The following is a 5,956-nucleotide window of genomic DNA, read 5'->3' as shown; positions in this document are numbered from 1 at the left end:
GCGGTCGCCGCCTCTCCCAGCCGTGTCTGCCGCCGCCGTGTCGTTGAGGGGGAAGCCGTCGGGTCGCACAGAGTGAGAGAGAGAGAGAAAGCACGGGAGCAGAGGAGAGAAAGAAGAGACCCATGCCAACCACCACCGCTTCTGCAGCTCGAAACCCCGCTACCACCGCCGGAGTGTGCACTACCGCTATCCGCCGTCGCTGCTTGTTGTTTGAACTGTTGCACTGTCGTTGCTGCCGTTCAGGTCACTGGGAACGTGGCAGTGATCACTGGAACCACCATCGGAGTTACCGTTATTTCAGTTCAGCCGTTCGTCCTTGTTTGGGTAAGCAATGTGTTCCAAAACCTATAAATTAGTATTTCTGTTCTAAGTTATTTGAGGATCTAAGGTCTTAGTGTCATAGGATCGAGTTACGGGTCTTGATTGTTGAGTATCAAGGTGTTGCGCCGTCACCGGAGCTGCTGTTGCTCCATTTTCTCAATTATTTGTAAGCCTAGATTGAGCTAAGGCTATGTTTAGAGGCTGTAGCTGCTGGGGAACGGTCGCTATTGATGCTGCTGCTGTGGAATAAGAATAGATATGTAGTTTGCCGCGTAGTTGGATCGCGAATGAGGTAGGGATTTTTCTTAAAATCTAATTTACATTACAGAGTTGTGATAAATAGATATTGATGCAAAAAGATATATTTCTGTGATTATATTTGTCTTGTGGATGTGATGGTTTGTTGGACTGAATTATTGGGTGTTTGATTGCTTGAGTGAAGTACGGTTGTTGATAAGAAATGGATTTGGAAAGTCATTTACTTGATTATTATGAAAAGTGATTTTTCTTGGTTTGAAGTTAAAGCGGTTTGATTTTGAGTCGGTCTGATTTTATAAATAATTTAATACTTGAGCTGGTTTGACTTTAAAAAGAGTTTTATTATTGGAATTGGTCTGATTTGAAAATACTTTGATACTGGAATTGGTTGAATTTTGGAAAGTGATTGAGATTTGGAAATGGTTGAGAAAGGATTTGAGAAATGTTTGGATGGAACCCGAAAAGGGTGGAAGTGTCCGAGTTTTAGAGGAGATGTTGCCGAAATTTTATAAAATTGAAAGTTTTATTTAAAGTAATTAAATAAAAAGATTTGTTTTTAAGCATTATACGTTTTAAGATTGATTTGTCTATCAAAGAAAGAATTTTGTTTTGGAATTGAGATTGTTAACGAACAGAATGAAAAAGAGGATGATGAGGATTGATGAGGATTGGTGCACGAAATTGTGATACATATCCATGGCTTCAAAGGCCTGGTACTCTGATCTAGTTTTATTGTCTGTCACAACTTCGATACAACTAACCAGCAAGTGCACTGGGTCGTCCAAGTAATACCTTACGTGAGTAAGGGTCGAATCCCACGGAGATTGTTGGTATGAAGCAAGCTATGGTCACCTTGTAAATCTCAGTCAGGCGGATATAAAATAATTATGGAGTTTTCGAATAATAAACAATAGAATAGGGATAGAGACACTTATGTAATTCATTGATAGGAATTTCAGATAAGCGAATGGAGATGCTTTCGTTCCTCTGAACCTCTGCTTTCCTGCTATCTTCATCCAATCAGTCTCACTCCTTTCCATGGTTGGCTTTATGTGATACATCACCACTATTATTATTATTTTCGGCTGCCATCTCCTCTGCCTGTTCGAAAATTTCTGAAAGGTTCTCTCTGGATTGTTGTATTTTAGCTTCTCTTAATTTTCTCTTCAGAGTTCTTTCAGGTTCTGGATCTGCTTCCACAAGAATGTTTTTGTCCTTGCTCCTGCTCATATGACAAAGAAGAAGACACAGAAAAATAATAATAATAATAATAATAGAGATCCTTTATACCACAGTATAGGGATCCCTTTGTGAGTGGAAGACAAGAAGGGGAGACAAAGAATGTGATGTAAAGGAAGAAACACAACTGTACCGATGGAAGAGATGTGAGATGAGATGTTAGGATATGAATGAATAAATAGAATGAGATGGGGGAGGGATAATTTTCGAAAATTATTTTGAAAGGGAGTTAGTGATTTTTGAAAATGGTTTTTGAAAATTTGTTAGTAATTTTCGAAAATTAAGTTTTAAAATTTAAAATAATTAATAAATCAAAAAGAAATTTTGAAAAAGGGGAGAAATATTTTCGAAAATGAGAGAGAGAGAGTTAGTTAGGTGATTTTGAAAAAGATAAGAAACAAACAAAAAGTTAGTTAGTTAGTTGAAACAAATTTTGAAAAGATAAGAAGTTAGGAAGTTAGAGAAGATATTTTGAAATCAAATTTTTGAAAAAGATAAGATAAGAAGATATTTTTGAAAAGATATGATAGAAATTAGTTTTTGAAAAAGATTTTATTTTTAAAATCACAATTAATGACTTGATTCATAAGAAATCACAAGATATGATTCTAGAACTCAAAGTTTGAATCTTTCTTTAACAAGTAAGTAACAAACTTCAAATTTTTGAATCAAAACATTAATTGATATTGTTATTTTCGAAAATTTGGTATAAAAATAAGAAAAAGATTTTTGAAAAATATTTTTGAAATTTTCGAAAATAACTAAGAATTTTGAAAAAGATTTGATTTTTGAAAAAGATTTTGAAAAAGATGACTCAAACAAGAAACACAAAATATTTTTGATTTTTATGATTTTCTAATTTTTTTTTTGGATTTTTATTTTATATTTTTCGCATATTAAAAGAAAAAACAAGGATTCCAAAAATTTTTAATATGAATTCCAGGAATCTTGCCATGTTAGTCTAAAGCTTCAGTCCAGGAATTAGACATGGCTCACTAGCCAGCCAAGCTTTCAATGAAAGCTCCAGTCCAAAACACTAGACATGGCCAATGACCAGCCAAGCTTCAGCAGGTATGGATACTTTTCATGTATAGAACAACTCAGTGTGTGAGAATCTCTTCATTTGTGATGACAAGTTGAAACCCCAGTCCAAAAAATTTAGACATGGCTTACAGCCAGCCAGGCTTCAACATGCTTCATGAAACACTAGAATTCATTCTTAAAAATTTTGAATAAAATTTTTGAAAATATTTTTATTATTATTATTATTTTTTTCGAAAACAGATGAGAAAATCTTAGAAATATTTTTATTATGGAGTTTTCGAATAATAAACAATAGAATAGGGATAGAGACACTTATGTAATTCATTGATAGGAATTTCAGATAAGCGAATGGAGATACTTTCGTTCCTCTGAACCTCTGCTTTCCTGCTATCTTCATCCAATCAGTCTTACTCCTTTCCATGGCTGGCTTTATGCAAGGGCATCACCGTTGTCAGTGGCTACATCCCCTCCTCTCAGTGAATAATATTCTCACGCACCCTGTCACGGCACGGCTATTCATCTGTCGGTTCCCGATCATGCTGGAATAGGATTCACCCTCCTTTTGCGTCCCAAAGATATGCCTAATACAATAGTAATAGGTCCTATTTATAATAAACTAGCTGCTAGGGTTTACATGAGTAAGTATTTGATACATAAATCCACTTCCGGGGCCCACTTGGTGTGTGTTTGGGCTGAGCTTAAGTGTTCCACGTGCAGAGGCCATTTGTGGAGTTGAACGCCATTTTCTGTGCCAGTTTGGGCGTTCAACTCTGGTTTTGGATCCTTTTCTGGCGCTGGACGCCAGATTTGGGCAGAAGGCTGGCGTTGAACGCCAGTTTACGTCATTAATTCTTGGCCAAAGTATGGACTATTATATATTGCTGGAAATCCCTGGATGTCTACTTTCCAACGCAATTGGAAGCGCGCCATTTCGAGTTCTGTAGCTCCAGAAAATCCACTTTGAGTGCAGGGAGGTCAGAATCCAACAGCATCAGCAGTCCTTTTTCAACCTCTGAATCTGATTTCAGCTCAAGTCCCTCAATTTCAGCCAGAAAATACCTGAAATCACAGAAAAACACACAAACTCATAGTAAAGTCCAGAAATGTGAATTTAACATAAAAACTAATGAAAACATCCCTAAAAGTAACTAGATCCTACTAAAAACATACTAAAAACAATGCCAAAAAGCGTATAAATTATCCGCTCATCAAGGATTTTCCCTGAAATATGGTTTTTAAATGAATTTGGAAATGAGATTTGGATTGATGAATGATTATGATGTTGATATGTGAACTTTGAATTATTCACATGGCTTATGAATTTGAAATATCTGAGATACGAGGTTCCCTAGATTAAGTGTAGTGGCTTGCCACCACGTGTACCAGGTTGAAAACTCGATACTCTGTTGACCCTACGACGTAAGTGTGTGACCGGACACTATATAAATTCCCAGGAATGTTACCCCCATTGAGTAATATTGATTATTTGAGAAAAAGCTATGCATAGACTCTTGGGGATGCACATCGGGGGACAGTCTAAGTACAATTCAGACTTGTCGGGTTGGCTGGATAACCGACAGATGAGCCTCATCAGCCATAGGACAAGCATGCATCATATGCATTTGTATACTTTGCTTGGGTTTGAACTTGTTTTGGTTTGCCTAATTGCTAAACTGTTCTTAGCTGCTACTTAAACTATTTGCTGTAACTGCTACCTACTTGTACTTTCCTTGTCTGTCTTGCCTGTGTTTATACTGGCGTGCTAGATTTGAGAATGAACTTTGGTGCTGAATTAATGATTGTGTTGTTTGATTGCGTGGTTGGTTTCTGATTGAGATTTTCTTATAAGAAAGGAAAGGTTTCGGATTTCTGACAGATTAAACATTGTTTCTTTGAAAAGGTTTTGAACGATTACCTATTGGTTTTTAAAAGATTCATAAGGCAACGATAATCACTGAGTTTGAAAATAGTTTTCTTATTAAATATCTTCTTATGACAACTTTGAAATTCCGTGGTGAGACCGTGTGGTTAGGTTCTCACCCCCCTACAGCTTTACCTTTTCAGGAACCGGATGAAGAAGCATTAAGAAGAGTTATACTGCATTTGGTTTATATGTTGTGTTAATTAGATTATTTTCTTCCCTCGTCTTTGTTATTACAAGTTTGTAAGAGGGATAGGAGTTGTATGTTTTATGTGTATATTATATTATGAGATATTATGTAAGGAGTCTTGTATATGAATCTATGCCTACTTGTATTTTTCTTAAGATATAGTATTTATTTCTGATTTTCAAAGAAATCAGCGATACAGTATCGAGTCACAGGCTCCTATTTTAATATTTAGTATGTAAAGTAGTCGTAATACTTCTTGCTATCAGAGTAGCGCAGCCGGAAGCGTGATTTCTGATAGTGAGGGTGTTACATTATGGTATCAGTGCAGTTCATCCTAATTAGAGCCTTGGGGATGGACTGACTATGCTTCACTGCATTCTCTGAGTGTCTGTCATGTTGTAGGTCTTGTCCAAGTAACAAGAATTAGAATCTTATGCACATGACTGCCTATCAATTAACACTGTTAGCTTACTGTTGCGTATCTGTTGATATTAAGTCTGGTCAACTTAATGTTAATGGCTTATGTGAATGGGAAGTTAATAGGTTAATATAGGCGAATTAGAATTGATAAGAAATAGATAACGCTTACTGCCGACTTGGGGACGTTAGGAGTTAATTCTCGAGGATATTTTTTTATGTGTTTTGAAAATTCTATTGATGACTTGTAACTTGTTCTTTCATAGTGTGCCTTGAAAATTCTTACTTGAGATTTCTTTTTAAAAAAGTAGTTGATTATTGTTCAACCTTATCTTTTTGTTGAAATGCATTCTCATTTAATCCTAACTGTCTATGTTTACTTAAATTCTTTGGAGGATTTGTTTTTGTCATGTTCTGTGAATTCTTTTCAAGTTCTTTGATTTAAATTTCTTTCTCAAAATGTGAGTAGGTTTTCTTTCTTATATCTCTTAGTCTTTTTAAATATCTTTATGAGATTGTAATTTTTTTTAAAAAAATAATAATATAAATAAAATAAAATAAAATAT

The sequence above is a fragment of the Arachis ipaensis genome, chromosome B02, assembly GCF_000816755.2.
Source record: "Arachis ipaensis cultivar K30076 chromosome B02, Araip1.1, whole genome shotgun sequence".
Classification (NCBI taxonomy): domain Eukaryota; kingdom Viridiplantae; phylum Streptophyta; class Magnoliopsida; order Fabales; family Fabaceae; genus Arachis; species Arachis ipaensis.
The sequence above is the reverse complement of the archived record's forward strand: the minus strand, read 5'-3'. Positions refer to the sequence as shown.